Source organism: Oncorhynchus mykiss, chromosome 11 (genome assembly GCF_013265735.2).
Source record: "Oncorhynchus mykiss isolate Arlee chromosome 11, USDA_OmykA_1.1, whole genome shotgun sequence".
Classification (NCBI taxonomy): Eukaryota; Metazoa; Chordata; class Actinopteri; order Salmoniformes; family Salmonidae; genus Oncorhynchus; species Oncorhynchus mykiss.
Genome location: NC_048575.1, coordinates 44,350,255 through 44,377,981, shown reverse-complemented (window position 1 = coordinate 44,377,981; position 27,727 = coordinate 44,350,255). Strand labels below are relative to the sequence as shown.

The following is a 27,727-nucleotide window of genomic DNA, read 5'->3' as shown; positions in this document are numbered from 1 at the left end:
GCTGTGCCATTTTTGGCGGTAGAGGATGCCTTACCTGTCATATCCCCCAACCACTAAGAGAGAAAGAGGCAGAAAGAGAGAGTGAGGGGGTGGGGGGGGAGTGGGGAGAGAAAGGGGCAAAACAAAAAAGATCATGTTGTTTCTTGCCTTAATGAACATGGACGAATGATGAGCATAATAGAATACATTACGCTCTTGTTAGCCTAGGCAATCAATTAGGGGACAGCACACCATCCGACTTCACTTGGGCACCATCTTTTTCACACCTTAAACCAATGCTTCCGCATGGCCACTTTCCCACCCTCAATGCCCAATGGCCACAAAAGATCAGATTTGATTCTTTAATGTGAAGGAGGACATAGTGTTGCATATGCATTTTCCTTCATTCATTCATTCATTCCACATTCCCGGAAATATGAGTCATGTTCCTCTACAACAAATGGTTTGGCAGTGCGTGTGTGTGTGTGTACGTGTGCGTGCCTGTGTGCATACATGCATGTACGTGCGTGTGTGAACGCTGCATGAGCATGCAAACAAATGTTGGCAGATTAAACAGATGACATGTATTTTTTTAAACTTTTATACTTATGTTTTATACTTATTATTAGTTTGTCCATATGGTTGAGGCTTACCCATATGAACAAAATAAATAACACAACCATAATCTATTTAGTAAACCCTCACTTGCTCTCCAGAACTATGCAAAGGAAAGGGGAAAAGCGAAGATGGCTGATTTCCCTGGATTCCAACTGTATTCTGACACTTCTAAAGAATGTCTGTGGTTTAAGGAGATGAGAATCCGGCCTGACAATGTCTCTGAGTGACAATGACAATTGCATACAAAATTGTCATTCAAGTCCCATCAGCGATTCATACAGAGTTTGGAGAAATTCCTCTGTCTTCTTTCATGTTTTTCTTTTTTTTGCCCGCCATGCAGAGAAATGGCCCCCGGTAATGGTAGCAATCTGTACCCAGAAAGGCAAGGGGCATTTCAGCTCCAACACAGGCACAAATCATGTCTGTCTGGAGGATTTGAGAGGATGTTGGCAATCAGTATAACATATAGACTTTCACGAAAGGAACTCTGTGATCTAAGTGTTTTTTTTAGAAGTTCAATGAGACAAAAGAAAGGAAGAAAGAAGAAAGAGAGAAAATACAATTAATACAGTGAGAGCGATGGCCTCCTGTTCAAGGGCAGGAGGCTGGGTTGCTATGGCTCCAGGTCTCTGATATGCCCATATGCAGCACAGAGAGGGACTAATTTAAATGTGGGTGCATGTGTGTGCGCGTGCATTTGCATGTGTGTGCCTTCTATAGAAGATTATGAAAAAAACTCAAATTATGTAAGGGATAATCAACGAGGGGCTATGCTTTCTATGGAAAATAATGAACGACATGGAAGGTGTGTTCCACGGCGTGTTAGCGGATTGGAACTGACCTTCCACGGAGTTGCATTATTTCCCTTAGAACGCATAGAGCCCCGAGTTGATTATCCCTTTTATACCATGGCTATAATTTAACACATCTGCTGCTAGAAATGTCTTCATTTGCAGGTAGAAATGTGTTCAACATCCACTGAAGAAGCTAGCAGATTAAATAGATAGCTACAGTAGTTAGTTGCCTTGGTAACCAAACAAACAGACTTGCTAGTTTAGCCACCCAAACTATCAGTCCTAGCTTGCTATTATGAAAATCTAATTCAACAAGACTGTTGCTTTCAGAAGCAGCTCAAACATAGGACATGTAAGAATACACTATAGCCATTGAATTATGCTCTCTAGAATGCCCTTCAAGCCAATCAGAAACGGAATAATTCAAGAAATATATATCTGTACAGTATATACTGTAGCAATTGTTCCATCAGTGCACTTGAACTCCCTATGAACTTACAGATTCCTAGAATCAAATCAAATTCAATTGCATGTCTCACATGAGCCGAATACAACAGGTGAAATGCTTACTTACAAGCCGTTAACCAGCAATGCAGTTTTAAGAAAAATAAGAAATAAAATCAACAAATAATTAAAGAGCAGCAGTAAAATAACAATAGCGAGGCTATATACAGAGGGTGTCATGTACTGTCATGTTGTGTCTTGTCTCTGTCCTTTCCCTTCACCCTGTCTCCCTCTGCTGGTCGTTGTTAGGTTACCTTTCCACCCCCTCTTTCCCCCAGCTGTGCCTTGTCTCCTCCTAACCACCTCGTCACCCCTTTTCCCACCTGTTCCCTTTTTCCCTCTGATTAGTCCCCTATATCTCTCTCTGTTTTTGTTCCTGTCCTTGTCGGATTCTTGTTTGTTGTGTTTCATGCCTGAACCAGACTGTCGTCATGTTTGCTGTAACCTTGTCTTGTCCTGTCGGAATCTGCCGGTCCGTCTGAGCCTACCTATGTTTGGTAATTAAAGAAGCTCTGTTTAAGTTAATTCGCTTTTGGGTCCTCATTCACGCACCGTAACAGAAGAATCCGACCAAGAATGGACCCAGCGACTTCGGATCCTCTCCACTCAGCCGTCGGGTTCCAGGGAGCGATGCTAGGCAGACACGAGCAGGAAGTGTCTGCTGCTCGACATGCCGTTGAGACCCTGGCCACCCAAGTCTCCAACCTCACAGAACAGGTTCACCATCTCCGCCTCGATCCACCGGCCACTTCCAGGGCTTTCGAATCTCCGGAGCCCAGAATCAATAACCCGCCGTGTTACTCTGGGGAGCCCACTGAATGCCGCTCGTTCCTCACCCAGTGTGATATTGTGTTTTCTCTCCAGCCCAACACTTACTCCAGGAGCACTGCTCGTGTCGCCTACGTCATATCTCTCCTTATTGGACGGGCTCGTGAGTGGGGCACGGCAATCTGGGAGGCAAGGGCTGAGTGTACTAACCAGTATCAGGACTTTAAGGAGGAGATGATACGGGTTTTTGATCGATCTGTTTTTGGGGAGGAGGCTTCCAGGGCCCTGTCTTCCCTATGTCAAGGCAATCGATCCATAACAGACTACTCTATTGAGTTTCGCACTCTTGCTGTCTCCAGTGGCTGGAACGAGCCGGCCTTGCTCGCTCGTCTTCTGGAGGGTCTCCGCGCAGAGGTAAAGGATGAGATTCTCTCCCGGGAGGTTCCTTCCAGCGTGGATTCCTTGATTGAACTCGCTATTCGCATTGAGCGACGGGTTGATCTTCGTCACCGAGCTCGTGGAAAGGAGCTCGCGCTCTCCGTCGCCCCCCTCTCCGCATCACTACCATCTTCCTCTGCCGGCTCGGGTGCTGAGCCCATGCAGCTGGGAGGTATCCGCATCTCGACTAAGGAGAGGGAACGGAGAATCACCAACCGCCTCTGTCTCTATTGCGGTTCCGCTGGTCATTTTGTCACTTCATGTCCAGTAAAAGGCCAGAGCTCGTCAGTAAGCGGAGGGCTACTGGTGAGCGCTACTACTCCTGTCTCTCCTTCAAGATCCTGCACTACCTTGTCGGTCCATCTACGCTGGACCGGTTCGTCAGCTTCCTGCAGTGCCTTAATAGACTCTGGGGCGGAGGGCTGTTTTATGGACGAGACCTGGGCTCGGGAACATGACATTCCTCTCAGACAGTTAAAGGAGCCCACGGCCTTGTTCGCCCTGGATGGTAGTCCTCTCCCCAGGATTCAGCGTGAGACGCTACCTTTAACCCTCACTGTTTCTGGTAATCATAGTGAAACCATTTCTTTTTTAATTTTTCGTTCACCTTTTACACCTGTTGTTTTGGGCCATCCCTGGCTAGTTTGTCATAATCCTTCCATTAATTGGTCTAGTAATTCTATCCTCTCCTGGAACGTCTCTTGTCATGTGAAATGTTTAATGTCTGCTATCCCTCCTGTTTCCTCTGTCTCTTCTTCACAGGAGGAGCCTGGTGATTTGACAGGGGTGCCGGAGGAATATCACGATCTGCGCACGGTGTTCAGTCGGTCCAGGGCCACCTCTCTTCCTCCACACCGGTCGTATGATTGTAGTATTGATCTCCTTCCGGGAACCACCCCCCCCCGGGGTAGACTATACTCTCTGTCGGCTCCCGAACGTAAGGCTCTCGAAGATTATTTGTCTGTAGCTCTTGACGCCGGTACCATAGTCCCCTCCTCCTCTCCCGCCGGAGCGGGGTTTTTTTTTGTCAAGAAGAAGGACGGGTCTCTGCGCCCCTGCATAGATTATCGAGGGCTGAATGACATAACAGTGAAGAATCGTTATCCGCTTCCTCTTATGTCTTCAGCCTTCGAGATCCTGCAGGGAGCCAGGTTTTTCACTAAGTTGGACCTTCGTAACGCTTACCATCTCGTGCGCATCAGGGAGGGGGACGAGTGGAAGACGGCGTTTAACACTCCGTTAGGGCACTTTGAATACCGGGTTCTTCCTTTCGGCCTCGCTAACGCTCCAGCTGTCTTTCAGGCATTAGTCAATGATGTCCTGAGAGACATGCTGAACATCTTTGTTTTCGTTTACCTTGACGATATCCTGATTTTTTCACCGTCACTCCAGATTCATGTTCAGCACGTTCGACGTGTCCTCCAGCGCCTTTTAGAGAATTGTCTTTTTGTGAAGGCTGAGAAGTGCACTTTTCATGCCTCCTCCGTCACATTTCTCGGTTCTGTTATTTCCGCTGAAGGCATTAAGATGGATCCCGCTAAGGTCCAAGCTGTCATTGATTGGCCCGTCCCTAAGTCACGCGTCGAGCTGCAGCGCTTTCTCGGCTTCGCGAACTTCTATCGTCGTTTCATCCGTAATTTCGGTCAGGTGGCAGCTCCTCTCACAGCCCTTACTTCTGTCAAGACGTGCTTTAAGTGGTCCGTTTCCGCCCAGGGAGCTTTTGATCTCCTCAAGAATCGTTTTACATCCGCTCCTATCCTTGTTACACCTGACGTCTCTAGACAGTTCGTTGTCGAGGTTGACGCGTCAGAGGTGGGCGTGGGAGCCATTCTTTCTCAGCGCTCCCTCTCTGACGACAAGGTCCACCCATGCGCGTATTTTTCTCATCGCCTGTCGCCGTCGGAACGTAACTATGATGTGGGTAACCGCGAACTGCTCGCCATCCGGTTAGCCCTAGGCGAATGGCGACAGTGGTTGGAGGGGGCGACCGTTCCTTTTGTCGTTTGGACTGACCATAGGAACCTTGAGTACATCCGTTCTGCCAAACGACTTAATGCGCGTCAGGCGCGTTGGGCGCTGTTTTTCGCTCGTTTCGAGTTCGTGATTTCTTATCGTCCGGGCTCTAAGAACACCAAGCCTGATGCTTTGTCTCGTCTCTTCAGTTCTTCAGTAGCCTCCACTGACCCCGAGGGGATTCTCCCTGAGGGGCGTGTTGTCGGGTTGACTGTCTGGGGAATTGAGAGGCAGGTAAAACAAGCGCTCACTCACACTCCGTCGCCGCGCGCTTGTCCTAGGAACCTTCTTTTCGTTCCCGTTCCTACTCGTCTGGCCGTTCTTCAGTGGGCTCACTCTGCCAAGTTAGCCGGCCACCCTGGCGTTCGGGGTACGCTTGCTTCCATTCGCCAGCGTTTTTGGTGGCCCACCCGGGAGCATGACACGCGTCGTTTCGTGGCTGCTTGTTCGGTCTGCGCGCAGACTAAGTCCGGTAACTCTCCTCCTGCCGGCCGTCTCAGGCCGCTTCCTATTCCTTCTCGACCGTGGTCTCACATCGCCTTAGATTTTGTCACCGGACTGCCTTCGTCAGCGGGGAAGACTGTTATTCTTACGGTTGTCGATAGGTTCTCTAAGGCGGCTCATTTCATTCCCCTTGCTAAGCTTCCTTCTGCTAAAGAGACGGCACAAATCATCATCGAGAATGTTTTCAGAATTCATGGCCTTCCGTCAGACGTCGTTTCGGACAGAGGTCCGCAATTCACGTCTCAATTTTGGAGGGAGTTTTGCCGTTTGATTGGGGCTTCCGTCAGTCTCTCTTCCGGCTTTCACCCCCAGTCTAACGGTCAAGCAGAACGGGCCAATCAGACTATTGGTCGCATCTTACGCAGTCTTTCTTTTCGTAACCCTGCGTCTTGGTCAGAACAGCTCCCCTGGGCAGAATACGCCCACAACTCGCTTCCTTCGTCTGCGACCGGGCTATCTCCTTTTCAGAGTAGCCTCGGGTACCAGCCTCCGCTGTTCTCATCTCAGTTCGCCGAGTCCAGCGTCCCCTCCGCTCAGGCTTTTGTCCAACGTTGCGAGCGCACCTGGAAGAGGGTCAGGTCTGCACTTTGCCGTTATAGGACGCAGACTGTGAGGGCTGCTAATAAGCGTAGAACTAAGAGTCCTAGATATTGTCGCGGTCAGAGTTTGGCTCTCCACTCAGAACCTTCCCCTTAAGACGGCTTCTCGCAAGTTGACCCCGCGGTTCATTGGTCCGTTCCGTATTTCTCGAGTCATTAATCCTGTCGCAGTTCGACTTCTTCTTCCGCGATACCTTCGTCGCGTCCACCCGGTCTTCCATGTCTCCTGCATCAAGCCCGTCCTTCGCGCCCCCGCTCGTCTTCCCCCCCCCCCCCCCCCATCCTTGTCGAGGGCGCACCCATCTACAGGGTCCGTAGAATTTTGGACATGCGTCCTCGGGGCCGTGGTCACCAGTACCTCGTAGATTGGGAGGGGTACGGTCCTGAGGAGAGGAGTTGGGTTCCCTCTCGGGACGTGCTGGACCGTGCGCTGATCGAGGATTTCCTCCGTTGCCGCCAGGTTTCCTCCTCGAGTACGCCAGGAGGCGCTCGGAGAGTGGGGGGGTACTGTCATGTACTGTCATGTTGTGTCTTGTCTCTGTCCTTTCCCTTCACCCTGTCTCCCTCTGCTGGTCGTTGTTAGGTTACCTTTCCACCCCCTCTTTCCCCCAGCTGTGCCTTGTCTCCTCCTAACCACCTCGTCACCCCTTTTCCCACCTGTTCCCTTTTTCCCTCTGATTAGTCCCCTATATCTCTCTCTGTTTTTGTTCCTGTCCTTGTCGGATTCTTGTTTGTTGTGTTTCATGCCTGAACCAGACTGTCGTCATGTTTGCTGTAACCTTGTCTTGTCCTGTCGGAATCTGCCGGTCCGTCTGAGCCTACCTATGTTTGGTAATTAAAGAAGCTCTGTTTAAGTTAATTCGCTTTTGGGTCCTCATTCACGCACCGTAACAGAGGGTACCGGTACAGAGTTAATGTGCGGGGGCCCCAGTTAGTCGAGGTAATATATACATGTACACTACAGTTCAAAAGTTTGGGGTCACTTAGACATTTCCTTGTTTTTGAAAGAAAAGCACATTTTTTTTGTCCATTAAAATAACATCAAATTGATCATAAATACAGTGTCGACATTGTTAATGTTGTAAATTACTATTGTAGCTGGAAACAGCAGATTTTTATGGAATATCTATGTAGGCGTACACAGGCCCATTATCAGCAACCATCACTCCTGTGTTCCAATGGCACGTTGTGTTAGCTAATCCAAGTGTATAATTTTAAAAGGCTAATTGATCATTAGAAAACCTTTTGCAATTATGTTAGCACAGCTGATTAAAGAAGCAATAAAACTGTCTGTCTTCAGACTAGTTGAGCATCTGGAGCATCGGCATTTGTGGGTTCGATTACAGGCTCAAAATGGCCAGAATCAAAGGACTTTCTTCTGAAACTGATCAGTCTATTCTTGTTCTGAGGAATTAAGCCGCTATTCCATTCGAGAAATTGCCAAGAAACTGACGATCTCGTGCAACGCTGTGTACTACTCCCTTCACAGAACAGCGCATACTGGCCCTAACTAGAATAGAAAGAGGAGTGGGAGGCCCCGGTGCACAACTGAGCAAGAGGACAAGTACATTACAGTGTCTAGTTTGAGAAACAGATGCCTCACAAGTCCTCAACTGGCAGCTTCATTAAATAGAACCCACAAAACACCAGTCTCAATGTTAACAGTGAAGAGGCGACTCCGGGATGTTTTTCTTTCAAAAACAAGGACATTTCTAAGTGATCCCAAACTTTTGACAGGTAGTGTAGGTAGAGTTTTTAAAGTGACTTATGCATAGATAATAACAGAGAGTAGCAGCAGCGTAAAAGAGGAGGGTGGGCGGCAATGCAAATAGTCTTATGGCTGGGGGGTAGAAGTTGTTTAGAAGCCTCTTGGACCTAGACTTGGCGCTCCGGTACCGCTTGCCGTGTGGTAGCAGAGAGAACAGTCTATGACTAGGGTGGCTGGAACATTTTTAGGATCTTCCTCTGACACTGCGTGATATAGAGGTCCTGGATGACGGGAAGCCTGGCCCCAGCGATGTACTGGGCTGTACACACTACCCACTGTAGTGCCTTGCGGTCGGTGGCCGAGCAGTTGCCATACCAGGCAGTGATGCAACCGGTCAGGATGCTCTCGATGGTGCAGCTGTAGAACCTTTTGAGGATCTGAGGACCCATGCCAAATATTTTCAGTCTCCTGAGGGGGAATAGGTTTTGTCATGCCCTCTTCACGACTGTCTTGGTGTGCTTTGACCATGTTAGTTTGTTGGTGATGTGGACACCAAGGAACTTGAAGCTCTCAACCTGCTCCACTACACACCGTCGATGAGAATAGGGGTGTGCTCGGTCCTTCTTTTCCTGTAATCCATAATAATTTCCTTAGTCTTGATCACGTTGAGGGAGAAGTTGTTGTCCTGGCACCATACGGCCAGGTCTCTGACCTCCTTCCTATATGGTGTCTCGTCGTTGTTGGTGATCAGGCTTACCACTGTTGTGTCATCGGCAAACTTAATGATGGTGTTGGAGTCGTGCCTGGCCGTGCAGTCATCAGTGAACAGGGAGTACAGGAGGGGACTGAGCACCCACTGCTGAGGGGCCCTGTGTTGAGGATCAACGTGGCAGATGTGTTGTTACCTTCCCTTGCGGCCGTCAGGAAGTCCAGGATCCAGTTGCAGAGGGAGGTGTTTAGTCCCAAGGTCCTTAGCTTAGTGATGAGCTTTGAAGGCACTATGGTGTTGAACACTGGGCTGTAGTCAATGAATAGCATTCTCACATAGGTGTTATTTTTGTCCAGGTGTGAAAGGGCAGTGTGGAGTGCAATAGAGATTGCATCATCTGTGGATCTGGTGGGGCGGTATGCAAACTGGAGTTGGTCTTGGGTTTCTGGGATAATGGTGTTGATATAAGCCATGACCAGCCTTTCAAAGCACTTGGCTACAGACGTGAGTGCTACGGGTCGGTAGTCATTTAGGCAGGTTACCTTAGTGTTCTTGGGCACAGGGCCTATGGCACTTGAAACATGTTGGTATTACAGACTCTTTCAGGGAGAGGTTGAAAATGTCAGTGAAGACACTTGCCAGTTGGTCAGCACGTGCTTGGAGTACACGTTCTGGTAATCCTTCTGGCCCTGCGGCCTTCTGAATGTTGACCTGTTTAAAGGTCTTACTCACATTGACTGCGGAGAATGTGATCACAGAGTCGTCCGGAACAGCTGATGCTCTCATGCATTTTTCAGTGTTACTTGCCTCGAAGCGAGCATAGAAGTAATTTAGCTCATCTGGTAGGCTTGTGTTATTGGGAAGCTCTCAGCTGTGCTTTCCTTTGTAGTCTGTAACAGTTTGCAAGCCCTGCCACATCCGGCGTCAGAGCCGGTGTAGTACGATTCGATCTTGGTCCTGTATTGATGCTTTGCCTGTTTGATGGTTCGTCGGAGACCATGGCGCGATTTCTTATAAGCTTATGTTGTGTATGTTGCATGTAATCCATGGCTTCTGGTTGGGGTATGTACGTACAGTCACTATGGGGACGACATCATCGATGCACTTATTGATAAAGCCAGTGACTGATGTGGTGTACTCCTCAATGCCATCGGAAGAATCCCAGATCCTATTCCAGTCTGTGCTAGCAAAACAGTTCTGTAGCTTAGCATCTGCTTTATCTGCACTTCTTTTTATTGACAGAGTCACTGGTGCTTCCTGCTTTAATTTTTGCTTGTAAGCAGGAATCAGGAGGATAGAATTGTGGTCAGATTCGCCAAATGGAGGGCAAGGGAGAGCTTTGTACGCATCTCTGTGTGTGGAGTAAAGGTTGTCTCAAGTTCTTTTCCCTCTGGTTGCACATTTAACATGCTGGTAGAAATTAGGTAAAACTGATTTAAGTTTCCCTGCATTAAAGTCCCTGTTCACTAGGAGAGCCGCCTCTGGATCCCCAGACAAGAGGTTTTTATATATAGCCCTTGAGCTAGAAAATGATCAAATGTATTCTTCATTTGTGCCTCTGTTTCCTTACAGCGATCTATAATGTATTGAATCTCCCTCATTGTCACCCCCGAATCATACTCTGCTTCTCTCCTATAGCGTATAAGAGCATTTCTGCAACTATTTACACTATATTTGTGTTGTTTGCATTAGTGTTGTTTACTTGCCTCACATCTCCACCACAACCCAGCATTTAGCCATCATTTTCTAAGCACTCCATGTTTTGCTCCAACCATCTTAAGGCAGTACGACCATAGTGTGTGTGTGTGCGTTTGTGCACGTGTGTGCAGGTGTGTGCGCACCCATGCAGGTGTGCATGTGTGTCTGTGTTTGAGTGTGGCAGAAGGAATTGTTACATTTTCATTGTAATCACATTATTAATTGTAATTAATTGTAATCATTATTCATTGTAATCACATAATCACATTATTATTATGAATAGTATTGACGTCAAACGGGAGAACAAAGGACACGGGTGGTTCCTAATGTTGTGAGATTCTCGCTAGTGTTTACAGAACAACTGGTTCTGAGAGATTAGGATCAGGACCTGCAACAGTAAGCAACTGTAACAAAATGGATGACCGCAGTGTAGCCGTTATTCCGAGTACATGTTTCATGGTTTGCTAAGGCATAAGAATATGAACGTGTGTATTCTTATTTGAAATGTGCTGTATGTAGTTCTGTACCTGTTTAATGTTATGTATTATGTCATTCCATGTAGTTATGTCCTTCAGCTGTAAATGTCTACTAATTGTATGTATTATGTCATGTTTTTTGTTTGTTTGTGTGGACCGGAGGAAGAGTAGCTGCAGCTTTGGCTGTGGTTAATGGGGATCCTAATAAAATACTAAATACTAAATGCTTTGTCAGTGTCTGCACTTGAAACTTGAAATGTTCAATATTTCATCAAGTGGAAGCAGGAGTGGGGGTTTGGTGTGTATTAATGATTATGTGTGACTGGAGACTCCCTGTATGGGATCAGCCAGCTGAATATAGTTCAGTGACAGAAACCCTTTTAGAAAAGCCTTTAGCTTTGGAGAACAACCTACTTGCATGTGTTCAGTCATAATGTTTCTAATTGGCTTCTTACTGTATCTGCAAAATGTGCTCTCTGTTGCTCTGTTAGTTAATGTCCATTAGCTTCTTGTAGTCTGAACAATAATTTTGGTCATATAGCTGTAACTAACACTGAGGGTATGTCTCCATGTGAATCATTAGCATCCTTTGGCTCATTACATCCCTGATTGTCTTAGGGCCTCACACTGATAGGTCCACTTGAAGGTGGCCATGCTGGTGACATTTGTGGCTGTGCAGGTCCCACTGACATGGCCTTTACCACCTCCTGCTGGGCCCTGGCGCTCTCCCCGATCTCCCAGCTGGGATCCTCAACCCCATCCCCCCCAGCTACAGCCCCTTTATCCTGGCTGTGTCCATGTTCAGCTCTGCTCTAGCCTGTTACACAGCAGGATACACGCTGTGGAGCAAGCCTAGGCAAACTCTCGCTCCAGTCAACCACTGGCGAACAAATAGTCCCACTCACCAATCAGCAGTCTCCTTCTGATGTGCTGTAGTGAACTTTCTGAACGGGAAGCTAAGATGTGAGGGCAGAGTAGCTCTGTCCGTAGACATTCTTCACTGGTTCCCCTTGATTTATTTAACTTTTATCTGCCTATCATGTTTATTCTGAGATACTTTATAATGTACTGTATCTCACACACACACACATGCACACACACACACACTGTCCCTGCAGCCATGGGAATAGAGAATTCTGAGGTTCAAGGTCATTGCTAGTATTCAGCTGCCTCGGGCTCTTCATTGTCTGTGCACAACATCCCCATCACACACATCCTCACACACTTAGGTGGGCAGATTCACACCACATGCACATACCTAGCTCCCTTCCCCTCTGTTGCCTTCTCATTCTCTCTCTCTCTCTCTCTCTCTCTCTCTCTCTCTCTCTCTCTCTCTCTCAAGAGCCTAAACAGAGACAGTACACTGTCTATCAGGTGATAACACAAGCTCAAAACACACAATCATTGGTGTGAACACCTTCTTCCGTACATCCTCACTCATTTATACACACCTGCAGTATAGGTCTACACACATCAGATGTTAAATCATAAAACAATAAAATAATGGAATATAACTATTTATTTTCATTATTAGTAGCCTGTATTTATATGTGTGATTGTAAGACATTGACATATGTAAATTGTCCTGTACATTGTGTGCCCAAGCTGTTTTTTTTTTATGTGTCTATATCTAATGCATGCCTTTATCTGAACACATACAATAATTTGACCTTTGTTTTACAATACATAAACATAGATAACTAACTGGTCATAGCAAATTACTCTCTAAGCTAGCCTCTCCGCTAGCTGCTCTGCTAGCCAGTCAGATTGCAGAGGCCTGATGTGGGAGGTGGTCGGGGAAAATATTGAGTAAGTCTAGGTCCAGTCGGAGGAAAAAGCGAGAGAGAGAGAGAGAGAGAGAGAGCGAGAGAGGGGGAGAGAGAGAGGGGTAGAGAGAGGCAGGGAGCCCCTGTGATTAGCTCCTTTGTTGGAGGTCTGTCGTGCTTCATTGGCTCCAGAGAAAGGCCTCCTAATGAGCCCAGCCAAGCTTGTCCCAAACTTTGTGCGGAAGACAAACTAAGTTATGGTGGTCCGGCGGAGCGCTGGGGGGCTGGCAGGGTGATATACAACGCCTGGACATATGGTGCCCTCCCCATCAGGACCTCTCCCAGACACTTTCTCACGTGCACTTTGCAGTGTGTGTGTGTGTGTGTTGTTTTGTGTGGGTGTACTGTATGTGTTTCTATTTGTGTCCAGAGGTGCATATTTTGGTGTATCCTGCATGATGCTCAGTAAAAGCGACATAAGCCTTCTCACAGGGCTGAAAAGAGAGCTGGAGGCTTTGTCTCTATACCTCTCTCAACAAAACAGAATCATGTCTGACACATATGTTCACAAACAAACAGATAACTGAAAATCCGGCAAGCTGCGGTCAGACACAGAAATAACTGATACACAATGAAAAGTTACAGTCAGATTAGTTTGTTACTCACACTCGCCCGCACACACACACACACACACACACGCGTGCGCGCACACACACACACACACGCGCACGCACGCACGCACACACACAAGCTCTCACAGTCTCACTGCAGAATCCAACGTTTCTCCATAAACTTCAAAATTCCAACGTTAAGTTTAGGCATTACTTCCAAATGGTTCAAGGAAAGATTCACCCATTTTTTTGTGCATCTCTGAGCAATGTTCTATCCATTCCTGGGTATTTTTGATGATTTCATGTGTATCTGAGCTATTGCCATTCAAGCAGGCAGAAATAGAGCCAGTATGGCGGCAGGGTAGCCTAGTGGTTAGAGTGTTGGTTAGAGCATTGGACTAGTGGTTAGAGCATTGGACTAGTAACTGGAAAGTTGCAAGTTCAAATCCCCGAGCTGACAAGATACAAATCTGTCATTCTGCCCCTGAACAGACAGTTAACCCACTGTTCCTAGGCTGTCATTGAAAATAAGAATTTGTTCTTAACTGACTTGCCTACTTAAATAAAGGTAAATTAAAAAATGACTAGTTCTGCATCATGTGATCAAAATGGATTAATCTTCCCTTTAAGGTTTGGGATATGGTTAAAAGGATTAATGGGTTAATGGCATTAGTTAATTGTTTTTATTTGCTCAAATTTGGCCCCAAGAAAGCTTATTCCGTTGAAATATGCGTTACAGTATACTATGCGTTGATTGTAAGGGACGGAAACATACATTGCTCTACATTGGAATGTTTTAATAGCATTTTCACCATAAACAATTGATGCTCCCAATGTTTAAGTAGGCCTACTCCCTCTTATCAATGTTTAAGTAGGCCTACTCCCTCTTATCAATGTTTAAGTAGGCCTACTCCCTCTTATCAATGTTTAAGTAGGCCTACTCCCTCTTATCAATGTTTAAGTAGACCTACTCCCTCTTATCAATGTTTAAGTAGGCCTACTCCCTCTTATCAATGTTTAAGTAGGCCTACTCCCTCGTATCAATTTTCTTGAACTTTAACACTTGCGCACAGCACACACACATACACTTTCTCTCTTTTTCTCTCGCTCTCCCTAACACTAATTCTAACCTTAACCCTAAACCCCCTAAAAATAGCATTTGACCTTGTGGGGACCAACAAAATGTCCCCATTGGTCAATGTTTTTGTTGTTGTTTACTATTCTTGTGGGGACTTCTGGTTCACACAAGAATAGTTAAACACACACACACACACACACAAACACACACACACAAACACATACACACACACACACACACACACACACACTTTATGTGCTTAAGTACTGTTTAAAGCTTCCGGCATTCTAAATGACTGTGGCTATAGGAAAAAATAACCAGCTCTATGGATACAAAGAACAAGGAGCTTTTAAACTTGTCCAACAATGTTATGAAAACAGTGTGACCGTCTGTACTGTTCAGATAACTTTACACACATAGGTCTACACACTCTCCCTCCCTCCCACACACTATCACCTGGCAAGTTCGTTTTGCCCCGGGTTTTGCACAGTTTAGGCCATTTCATTGGTCCATATGTGAAATCTCCACCCATATGGGAACCGGGCCATGCAAAACGAACCTGCCCACTTACTCCCGCTCTCATATGCATCCTCTCAAGCACACAATGATTCATACCCCACTCTTGCATATGCATCCTACCTTTGAGGCATTTCTGAGTAGCCTATTCCTATTCTGTTCTTCCTGTACCATCCAAATGTGTGCATAACCTAGTCGGTGGTCAAGTTATCAGGTTGCTAGCTAGTAAGGTAACATGACTAGCTAGCTAAACAATGTTGTTTGTTATTAAACCAAAATAGTGGATTGCGAGTAGTTTAAAACAGCCCACGACATGTGCATGAATCCGCGGCAGAAAGAATAAAAACATAGCTCCAGTAATACTGGGCATACGTTTTTGTTCCGTGTTGTGTTCTCATGGAAACGTGCGCTTGAAAGGTTCCGTGTGGTGAAGTAATGGAGACACGATTAAAAGCGGCAAAGAAACGTATGCCGATTAACACGTTAACCTTGACAGCCATAGTTACAACAACAAAAAAGTTAAACAAGTGCCTAACATTGAAGATACGACCCTTAGAGCTGGAGCTTGCGGTTTATGCCAATCCTCCATCCCCATCCCACAACGCCCTAGCAAAACCCAAGCCTACTTGATGGTAAGTAATAGCGCTCACCATTGCCCCTGATTCATCTCCCAACTTTCTGCTTACCTGGATGGACGTTACATTTCGCAGTCTATCTTGATCGACCTGGCTGTGCGCACGCGCTCACACACACACACACTACACGTTTGGGGATTTGGGATAATGTGCAGTGAGGTGTGTGAGGTGGACTAGAGGGTGTTTTGGTTGTTTGGTAGGAGCTGGTTGTTTGGTAGGAGGGGGAGTCTCTATTTTCCTCCTTGTAGTTTGAGGCTAATTGTTTGGGTCAGGGTGGGAGCATGGGGATGGGGCTGTATGTGTCCCGGCAGCCAGGCCCTAGGTAACTGAGCCGGCGAGGGGGAGAATGGGCCCACTCCAGGGCCACACAGCAGGCTCAAACAGCACCTATTCTCCTGGCCAAACTGTCAGCCAGAACAACTTCATTGTGCCCAAATTGGAGTTGAAAGTGAGGGAGTAGAGGGAGTGAAGAGCTGGGAGAGGGAGTGGGGGGGACAGAGGGGTCTGACGGAACATGGGGGACTGGAAAAGGGGGTGTCCCAGAGAAAGCAGGGGTCTCTGACAGGGGAAGAATAGGCAAAGCCGTGTGAGCTCATTTAGGAGGAGGATTCCCATAGATTCTACATGAGGGGCTGCCGGCCTGGAGTGAGGCAGTCAATGGGATGAACATTTATTAAAATTGTTTCTTGGGAAGGAAAAAGGTGTTGCAGTTTTTTCTTCTTCTTGTGCCTAGATTCCCCATATTGTGCCGTCATAAGCACAGTGCTGGGACAGCGGTGACACAACACCAACATACAGTGTACCTTCACACACACACACACACACACACACACACACACACACACACACACACACACACACACACACACACACACACACACACACACACACACACACACACACACACACACACACAATCTGCTTTAGACAGGGTTGTAAGTTTGTCCTTGTGGGTAACCAGCCGGACCCTAACCCATACAGTCACAACTGTTTTAGACACCTAATCTATTCTTCTATTTTAAAAAATCCTCTCCTCACCACCTATGAATGGGTGAAGATGTTTACTCAGTCACTCTTAGTTTGGGCAGATGTAAAATGCCTGTGTTTGTGCGCTAGCGCACGTGTGTGTAGAGTTCTTATATATATGTGTGTGTGTGCGTATGCGTATGTGTGTGTGTTTGATCCGGAGCTAGCCCCACAGGGACTTAATAAAAGGCCTCTTCTATCAATTGTATGAGCAGTGTTTTACCCAGGAGAGGCTCAGTGTGAGAGGGCCCGGATCGCTTTCTCCTCACATGGATGTTTATTCGCTCTGTGGTCCAGCAGGCTGCCTGCCTGTTCAAAAAGACTCCCCTTACCATTTTGACATCTATGACACACACTTCAGGAAGAGAGAGAATGAGAAAGAAAAAGGAGAGAAAAAGTGCCTGTCTGTTATCGGCTGTCATTCATGATTTGTTGAACTACAGTTTGCGATGGGATATGGACGGCCATTTTGTTTGCTCCTTGTCTTTACATCGAGTTCCTTGTCAAAGTTGTTAGATGATTTTAGATCCACCTAATGCGTCCAACGAGGTTTCTCTAACTTTCCTGACAACCCTCTGCAATGTGATGTACTTATTCTTTCATCTGACGAGAGCTACTGAGGGTTTGGTGTTGGCTGTCTTTTGTAGGGCAATTTTTGTATCAGATTTTCTGTTGTGGACTGCTTATAGTGCTGATGTAGTTCGCTATCATGTTGAACAGCCAGAGAAAACCAAGGACTAATCTCTCCCAGCATGTCTATATGACGACTAGGAGATCTACACTGTCTTTCCATGACATAGACTGACTGACCAGGTGAATCCAGGTGAAAGCTATGATCCCTCACTGATGTCACCTGTTAAAAGGTTTTCACGCTCAACAGTTTCCTGTGTGTATCAAGAATAGGTGACCACCAGAAGGACATCCAGCCAACTTGACACAACTGTGGGAAGCATTGGAGTCAACATGGGCCAGGATCCCTTTGGTATGCTTTCGACACCTTGTAGAGTCCATGCCCCAAAGAATTGAGGCTGTTCTGAGGGCAAAACGGGGTACAACTCAATATTAGGAAGGTGCTCCTAAAATGTTGTACACTCAATGTATAATCCCCAATAACAAACCAAGCGGAACCCTATCATAAAAGAGATGTAGTAACCATACATACAGTACACTTAAAAGCACACTTTTTCAGGTTTTTGGTATTTTCACTCATTTGAGTACTTTGTGTAGACACTAATTCACTTGTCCTCAATATATATTTCTTCACCAGTTTATATTGGCAGCTTCAGCTATCTGAGGGCTTTAACCCTCTACACTTGTGTGAATTGGCCTATATCGACAGGGCTAAATTGAAAAATGTCTTACAGAAGAAATATGAAAAGTATATGTATAACCATTGTAGCAATTGAAAGGGAACAGTTTGGAGATTATGGGAAACATATTAGACCAAAGGGGAGGATACAACAGTTCAACTGACACAAGACGGAATCCAAGCATTACAATGTTGATTTCATGTGCATTTTACAGAAACTAGAGCAAGCACACTTGCAATTGTTTAGTTTGGAACATAGCACCGCGTCCACGCCATCACACAATTTACTGTTGTTGTTTACACAATCCAAAAACGGTCCATTACAAATCTCAATCTGGGTCAGGTGGGCATAATTTGAAAGCCTGTTCCATTGCCAACATGACTAACTGAGTTATAACATACAATCTTACGGTGTTGCGCTTTCACAATGCAATTCAGGGAAACAGATCATCATTTTGGTGAGCATAGAAAGGAGTCACGAGTATATTCAGGTGTATGCGTCACGCATCAATGTTCTTCACAATAGACAAACATAAGCTCAGATCTACCCAGGTTATGACACCATGTCATCTTGTAACTGTACATCAAAGATAGTGATCATAAATGTTGACACTGTGTTTTTATGATATGGAAATGTGAAGTGGCAGGGCGGGGTGGCAGGGTAGCCTAGTGGTTAGAGCGTTGGATTAGTAACCGGAAGACAAATCTGTTGTTCTGCCCCTGAACAGGCAGTTAACCCACTGCTCCTAGGCCGTCATTGAAAATAAGAATTTGTTCTTAACTGACTTGCCTAGTTAAATAAAGGTAAGAATAAAATAAAAAAAGTGCACATTTGGACTCATGGGTGTTTGGCTTGCTTGTATGACATTGAAGCGGTATTTATTACAGTCCTCAACATCTCCTTTTTCAAAATACATAGAGTCCTCTTAATTTACAGCATTTCCCTCACTCAGACAACAAACCATTTGCCCAATTAGCGGGAGGGATGGGGGCAACTTCTTGTCACGCGAGGTGTTCAGAACGTCTGTCAGTCAAAACCCATACAGCGTTGTAAATCTCTGATGTCATGTGTAGCATGTTACTGTACAGCCAATGGATTCCAAATGTAGCCATTTATCAATGCCCAAATGTTCAACCTGTACGAGTGTAAAGGGCAACCTAAGTTTCTCTTGTGTTTTTTGAGTGTGAATTAGTGCGGCTCTAGGTATAGATCTCAGTGGCTGGAGGCAGACAGTTCAAAACAAACACTGCTCACCGATATCATCTAATCTGCGAAACACCATTATCGTCTAAGATATCTCCACACAGCCCCCCTCCCTTTTCCTCCCCCTTCCTCCTACTCAACCCACTCTCTCTCTACACCCTTTGAGCTAATAATACAGAAAAAGATTACTTGTGGAAAAAGCTGTTGTGTTGAGGCGGAGGGTGAATGGAGACCATTGTTGTGGTGTAAACGGACTCTACAGCAGGTTGTTTGATCCTGTTTGGGCCTGAAAAGGCTTTTTTTTTAAAAGTCACATCAGCTGAGAGAGTCAGGGAACAAGACTGTATTGCTCTACCGCTGATCTCTGTCTCTCTCTTTCTTTCGTTCTTTTTTTCTCTCTGTCTCTCACTCTCTCTAGCCCTCCCTTTCGCCCTCGGCCTCTCTGTCTCTGGTGGAGGCTCTGGCTCGGATAAGGTGTCAACTGCATAGAACACAACTACTAGTTAATATGGTGAGTTATACAAATTATGAAATGGCACAGCCACTCTGAGGTTGGCTAGATGCTTCACCATGGTCGTCTTAGTCCACATTATCCCCAGTGATACAATGTGGCATTGTTTACATAACAATGATAATACCATAGTATTGCATAGCCTACAATATCTTTACTGTTTTGGTGTTGAATGGCCCTTCTAGGCCACAGTTAGAGTTCCTGTATTGTATCGTCAATTTACGATATGTTTGGTGTTCAGCATGGACAACAAGCATGCAAATATCACAGTTCCATTATGCAAGCTTTCTTTGTCTGGGAGCTTTCTTGTCCTGGAGGTACAAATAAAGAGGCAGACGGGAAGACACTGTGTTTTTTGGAAGGAGATTTGTGTCTGCACCCATCTGTGCTCCCAACCTTTTCAGACATGAGAAACTGCACATGCATTTGCATAAGAATAATTGACACTTAAAATTAGCTTTTCAATCACAGAGGATTATTTTTCCTGAGCATACGTGCAAGAAGAGAGCGTTGTCATATTGGAAAATATTAAAGCGAGGGTAGGGTGAGCGAGAGGAGGTGTCATAAAATATGAACTCCTTTACTTTGCGAGACTGGATTTTATGCATTTTTTTGCGGGACAATATTTTATTTGTTGTAATATTTAACCCAACTATGACTGTGCATAACCATGTTGAGTATTAGCAATGGTATTAAATGTTCATAGTTTAAAAAAAAAAAAAATCTAAGACTTGAGTGTGAACATTTGAACCGATCAACACACCTATGTTCACCTCAATAGAAAAGTGCACAGATCATAAGTGGCGAATGTTAGGCAGAGTGGAGAGTTTGGACACAGAGCATTTAAGCAAGTGCACTGTTGAATAATTGACAGTGGCTTATGAAAAGGATCTCTTCAGGATGAACCTCAAGTTGAATCCAGGCCTCAAGCAAACAGACACACACACACACATTTCATTGTCGCATTCAGCTCATTCAAGGCGTTGGCCCCGGAGATACATCTGTGCAGGTTTGTGGTGTCTTATTTAATTATTGTATTACTCCTGGTTCAGCCATGTGTCTGTGTCTCCTGTACCTCCTACTCAGAATGCCATGAATTCATTATACTGAAAGGCAGACAGGACCCTGGTATGGGGTATGGATAGCTGCTGTTAGTCTCAGGCCTAGCCAGCAAAAAAACGGGGAAAAGAGCCATAGAGAGGGGGTTTGGGCTGTGATATGTGAAGGGGGAAAGAGGGGATTGGGTGGGGGTTGATGGGTTGAGGGGGGAAGGGTTTGGGGGAAGGGAGGTGGAGGGGGGAAAGTCTCGGCGCCGGCCCCACCGAAGCGCTCAGCGTCCCCCGCTCATGGTATGGCGGATGTGTCTGGTGGTATCCATGACAACCCTTCAGCATGCCAGGGAGATACCACGGCGACATGGCCAAGGGCAGAGGGGGTAGACAGGGGGGGGGGGGAGCATGGAGATCCTTTAAGAACCACATATCTCGGTGACATTAATATTCACTCACACACAGTAGACTAAAGCCAGAGCCAGTTAGCTGTGTACAGACATACATATATTACCCACACCTTTCATCTGCCGCACTGCTCTTTGATTCATCAGTTCAACACGGATTTGGTCCAATCTATTCACACTCACCCAGAATTTAATTGTTGCTAGAACCTCAGCACATTGTCGTGTCTTTGTTTTAGCGTCTATTTTGAGTTTAAGGAGTGGTGGAGGTAGTGGTGTGTGTGTGTGTGTGCGCGTGGGATGGGGGTGCATGTATTCAGTTGTGTTTTAGGGGTTTTATACAGTTGTAGCCCCAACAATGGTTGCTGCTAATGGCTTGCTTTGCGAAGTTTTGTGACTGTACTAACACCATGTATACTCAGACAGACACACAATCAGTCAGGACAAAGAGTACAGAACATAGGACAGGGCAGGTGAATACATATCCTTCTATATCCAATACACTACACACACACACACACACACACACACACACACACACACACACACACACACACACACACAGATCAAACTGTGTTATATTAATACCATCTGGGGACCTCATTGTGTCTTCACATAAGTAGTGCACAGAGCCTTTGCTATATTAGCGGACCAAGCCGCAGTGCAGAATTTGTTTTGTTTTGTTTACAAAAGTATTGCAAAAAAGTATGTATGTGACATAACATACACACCTGTGCCTGCGAACACATACATGTGTACTAAACTCCCAGTTTAGTACACGTACAGTATATGTGTTCGCAGGCACAAGTATGTATGTTATGCCACATAAATACACAGAGCCCCGGGGGGTATATTCTTAACACAAACAGCCTGCACATTTGCTGAGGGGTTAAAGGTGTGAACAGAAAATCAAATAAATAATTGAGAGTTTTTGAAACTCTTTCAATGTACCTCCAACTGGTGGGAAAGAGGGGGAAGGGAGCCAAAGAGAGTTATGTCGTGGTGCCACAATAGCCAGACTTAAGATGCGACTCTACTGTCAAAGGCAAGAGAACCAAACAGGGACATAAAAATGTGTCAAAAATCCCAAACCCAAAGTCATATGAAGACAAGTCAAGTCTGTGTCACTGTGGTCCGCTCATGAAACATAGTGATTAGGAAAGTATTCAGACCCCTTACCTTTTCCACATTTTGTTACATTACAGCCTTATGCAAAAAATTTATGAAATCATTTTTTCCCCCTCATCAATCCACACACAACACCCCATAATGACAAAGCAAAAACAGTATTCAGACCCTTTACTCAGTACTTTGTTGAAGCACCTTTGGCAGCGATTACAGCCTCGAGGCTTCTTAGGAATGACGCTACAAGCTTGGCACACCTGTATGTCGGGAGTTTCTCCCATTCCTCTCTGCAGATCCTCTCAAGCTCTGTCAGGTTGGATGGGGAGCGTTGCTGCACAGCTATGTTCAGGTCTCTCCAGAGATGTTCGATCAGGTTCAAGTCCGGGCTCTGGCTGGGCCACTCAAGGACATTAAGACTTGTCCCGAAGCCACTGCTGTGTTGTCATCGCCGTGTGCTTGGGTCATTGTCCTGTTGGAAGGTGAACCTTCGCCCCGGTCTGAGGTTCTGAGCGCTCTGGAGTAGGTTTTCATCAAGGATCTCTCTGTACTTTAATCTGTTCATCTTTCCCTTGATCCTGGCTAGTCTCCCAGTCCCTGACACTGAAAACATCCCCACAGCATGATGTTGCCACCACCATGCTTCACCGTAGGGATGGTGCCAGATTTCCTCCAGATGTTACGCTTGGCATTCAGGCCAAAGAGTTCAATCTTGGTTTCATCAGACAAGATAATATTGTTTCTCATGGCCTGAGAGTCCTTTAGGTGCCATTTGGCAAACTCCAAGCGGGCTGTCATGTGCCTTTTACTGAGGAGTGGCTTCCATCAAGCCGCTCTACCATAAAGACCTGATTGGTGGGGTGCTCCAGAGATCGTTGTCCTTCTGGAAGGTTCTTCCATCTCCACAGAGGAACTCAGGAGCTCTGTCAGAGTGACCATCAGGTTCTTGGTCACCTCCCTGACCAAAGCCCTTCTCCCCCGATTGCTCAGTTTGGCCGGGCGGCTAGCTCTAGGAAGAGTCTTGGTGTTTCCAAGCGTCTTCCATTTAAGAATGACGGAGGCCACTGTGTTCCTGGGGACCTTCAGTGCTACAGACATTCTTTGGTACCCTTCCCCAGATCTGTGCCTCGACACAATCCCGTCTCGGAAGCTCTGCAGACAATTCCTTTGACCTCATGGCTTAGTTTTTGCTCTGACATGCACTGTCATCTGTGGGACCTTATATAGACAGGTGTGTGCCTTTCCAAATCATGTCCAATGAATTGAAAAGACATCTCAAGGATGATCAATGGAAACAAGATGCACCCGAGTTCAATTTCTCATAGCAAAGGGTCTGAATACTTATGTAAATAAGGTATTTCTATAAACCTGTTTTCGCTTTGTCATTATGTGGTATTGTGTGTAGATTGATGAGAAATATTTATTTAATCAATTTTAAAATATGGCTATAATGTAACAAAATGTGGAAAAAGTCAAGTGGTCTGAACACTTTCCCCTGTATTGTCAGTGGGAAAAACTTCTAACATCTCATTATGTTATTCTGTTTCAGGTGAGAGGAGCCAGACAGAGAGGAAGAGGATAGCTTCTGATTTGTCCATGTGTTAAGTATGGCCCACAGATCAAAGAGGTGAGTGTGAGATCTGGCATTTCACATAGGTCTGTTCTTGTCCTCTCGTTAGCTGGGCCATATCTGTCTCAATAACCTCTTATCATGGATCAAATAATCCTTACCTCAACCAATTCATAGTCTGAAATAGTTTTGGCCCCAGATGTCCCTAAGATGTGATGAGTGACATTGCATCTGTCAAACACTGATTGAATGAGACAAAGAGAAACGCTGCGCAAATTAAATGGTCTGACCCACATTCTGTGGTGTTATCCATGTCTCTGAAGACCCTGAAAGCCCATTTATAAAAGTAAACCCTGGATGATCCCAGAAGTGAAGACTGGGCTTTTTCACAGTGCAGGAGAGACTATACATTATTTACTCTTTGACTGCAACACTGAAGGAGATAATGCAATGTTTCAAGCATCCAAAACAAATAGCCTCCTCTGGTGGAAAGGCTTTTCTTGTGCGTTTTGATCATGTCTGTTTCCATCCAACCTGACATACGCAAAAGTATGCCTCCTTAAGGTTTCTAAAGTCCTGTACTGTAAAAAATTATTCTGTGGTGAATTGAAATTGATAACAATTTTTTTTTAACAATAACACATACTTAATAAAAATGTATGTAAGTTGTTGACATTTTTGTTAATTACATTTTACCAAAACAGTTCAGAATAAATCAATCGCAATATGTTGCTTAAAATAATTGAGTTGAATCCCCCCCTCCCCCATTTTGCCCTCAAAACAGACTCAATTCATAGAGGCATGGATTCTACAAGGTGTCGAAAGCGTTCCACAGGGTTTCTGGCCCATGTTGGCTCCAATGATTCCCACAGTTGTGTCAAGTTGGCTGGATGTCCTTTGGCACTTAAATATTTTGTCTTGCCCAGTCACCCTCTGAATGGCACACATACACAGTCCATGTCACATTTGTCTCAAGGCTTCTTTAACGTGTCTCCTCCCCTTCATCTACACTGATTGAAGTGGATTTAACAAGTGACATCAGTAAGGGATCATAACTTTCACCTGGATTCACCTGGTCAGCCTACAGTGGGGCAAAAAAGTATTTAGTCAGCCACCAATTGTGCAAGTTCTCCCAATTAAAAAGATGTGAGGCCTGTAATTTTCAACATAGGTACACTTCAAATATGAAAGACAAAATGAGAAAAGAAATTCCAGAAAATCACATTGTAGGATTTTTAATTTATTTATTTGCAAATTATGGTGGAAAATAAGTATTTGGTCACCTACAAACAAGCAAGATTTCTGGCTCTCACAGACCTGTAACTTCTTCTTTAAGAGGCTCCTCTGTCCTCCACTCGTTACCTGTATTAATGGCACCTGTGTGAAGTTGTTAGCAGTATAAAATACACCTATCCACAACCTCAAACAGTCACACTCCAAACTCCACTATGGCCAAGACCAAAGAGCTGTCAAAGGACACCAGAAGCAACACTGTAGACCTGCACCAGGCTGGGAAGACTGAATCTGCAATAGGTAAGCTGCTTGGTTTGAAGAAATCAACTGTGGGAGCAATTATTAGGAAATGGAAGACATACAAGACCACTGATAATCTCCCTCGATCTGGGGCTCCACGCAAGATCTCACCCCGTGGGGTCAAAATGATCACAAGAACGATGAGCAAAAATCCCAGAACCACACGGGGGGACCTAGTGAATGACCTGCAGAGAGCTGGGACCAAAGTAACAAAGCCTACCATCAGTAACACACTACGCCACCAGGGACTCAAATCCTGCAGTGCCAGACGTGTCCCCCTGCTTAAGCCAGTACATGTCCAGGCCCGTCTGAAGTTTGCTAGAGAGCATTTGGATGATCCAGAAGAAGAGAATGTCATATGGTCAGATGAAACCAAAATATAACTTTTTGGTAAAAACTCAACTCGTCGTGTTTGAAAGATAAAGAATGCTGAGTTGCATCCAAAGAACACCATACCTACTGTGACGCATGGGGGTGGAAACATCATGCTTTGGGGCTGTTTTTCTGCAAAGGGACCAGGACGACTGATCCGTGTAAAGGAAAGAATGAATGGGGCCATGTATAGTGAGATTTTGAGTGAAAACCTACTTCCATCAGCAAGGGCATTGAAGATTAAACGTGGCTGGGCCTTTCAGCATGACAATGATCCCAAACACACCGCCCGGGCAACGAAGGAGTGGCTTCGTAAGAAGCATTTCAAGGTCCTGGAGTGGCCTAGCCAGTCTCCAGATCTCAACCCCATAGAACATCTTTGGAGGGAGTTGAACATTTGTGTTGCCCAGCAACAGCCCCAAAACATCACTGCTCTAGAGGAGATCTGCATGGAGGAATGGGCCAAAATACCAGCAACAGTGTGTGAAAATCTTGTGAAGACTTACAGAAAACGTTTGACCTCTGTCATTGCCAACAAAGGGTGTATAACAAAGTATTGAGATAAACTATTGTTATTGACCAAATGCTTATTTTCCACCAATAAATTCATTAAAAATCCTACAATGTGATTTTCTGGATTTTTTTTCTCATTTTGTCTGTCATAGTTGAAGTGTACCTATGATGAAAATTACAGGCCTCTCTCATCTTTTTAAGTGGGAGAACTTGCACAATTGGTGGCTGACTAAATACTTTTTTGCCCCACTGTATGTCATAGAAAGAGCAGGTGTTCTTAATGTTTTGTATACTCAGTGTAATATCTACTGGTTTTCACTGTACAATCTGGACAATGGATTGCATTTATACATCTCATTCTTTAAAGGAGTTTTGAAATATGTTAAATACTTGTCTTTGCTTTTAAAATACCTTCAAAAGTCATTTAAATCAAGAATGTACCTTTCAAGTTGCTTTTTGGAGGACAAAGGTACTGCTTAAATGGATGAGCATTCCAGAAAAAGGAACAAAGCTGTGTGTGTGTGTGTGTGTGTGTGTGTGTGTGTGTGTGTGTGTGTGTGTGTGTGTGTGTAGTCAACCATTAGCCCCCTCCATCTAGCTGTGTCGCCTGTACCACCATAGAAAGCCACAGGGCCCATCCGAGGTATCTGAGCACTCTGGGATAGGTATAAGCAACGCCTAGTCACTCAGTGGTGGGATAGAGATGTGTTTAACACACAAAAAAGTACACGCCCACACACAGACAGTCACACACGTGCGTGAAACATGTGTGTAGTTTGACGCGGCTTTAGCTCCAGATAGATGTGTAAATGTGCAGACTCAAAGGGAGTAGGATGCAGAGAGTAGGATGTAAGAAAGAAAAAAAAGAACCTGCCTGCCACAAACGTCCAGAAGACAGGCATGCGAGAAGGGAGGGAGGTAGGGAGGGAGGGTGACAGGCAGGCAGGCAGGCAGGGAGTGCCCTTAAGGTGCTCTGTGTAAGCAAGGAGGTGTGCCCTTTGAACTCTGCTCTGTTCTTTCTTCCGTTTGGGTTTTGTTTTGTTCGAGGCAAGGAGAGATGCAAAGTTGAATGCAGTGGGGCCACATCCACTGAAAACCAGTTGCGTATTAGCAGCTACAGTATATATTTTAGTGCTCTCCAAATACCTGCACAAAACATAAAGTACCTTGTAATATACACTGCTGTGCTTACCCCCAAAAATGTCAACTGCTGGACAGCAATGTATAAAGATGATAGAAAATGTATTTATCCTGAATCATTTTTACACTATTTAAAGCAATAACCAGCCGTATCTCTGTTGAAACTCCAGTAGCCCCAGCTGCTGTAGCAACATGGTATATACTTTCATAATGCCCCATAAAGGCTACCATGCTTGTCAGCAGCCTCTATACTTTCGAGAAACGTGATAGCATAATACCTTGTTGGAGGGAGTGTCTGGTGAGAGAGTGGGGGTGGGGGGGGGGGGGGGGGGGGGGGGTGGGGGGGGGGTGTTGTACAGAGGATCTGAACCCAGGTTGGGGTGAGTGTAAGGGGGATCTGATAAGGCGTTCCCCAGCTCCATCGCCCCATCGCCCTATGAGAGAATAATAAGCGTCTGTAACACATAGACACTCCCAGGCCTTGTGTCCCCAGCACAAAACCTGGCTGTCTTATCCACTTCTAAGAACATAATGTAAGGCAATACATGTGAGAAGGCCAG

General features: G+C 45.5%; 1 long non-coding RNA gene across 4 annotated transcripts in view; it reads left to right on the top strand.

Moving 5' to 3' along the window:
* LOC110535727 overlaps nucleotides 1–27,727 on the top strand; it is a 71,653-nt gene that overhangs the window by 40,942 nt on the left and 2,984 nt on the right. For 2 of the 4 annotated variants that reach the window (XR_002475301.2, XR_002475302.2), the window contains exons 3-4: nucleotides 19,372–19,464; nucleotides 23,589–23,666. This is a non-coding gene — a long non-coding RNA (uncharacterized LOC110535727). The remainder of the gene's footprint in view (nucleotides 1–19,371; nucleotides 19,465–23,588; nucleotides 23,667–27,727) is intronic. The other 2 variants (XR_005034635.1, XR_005034634.1) reach the window with 1 other exon arrangement.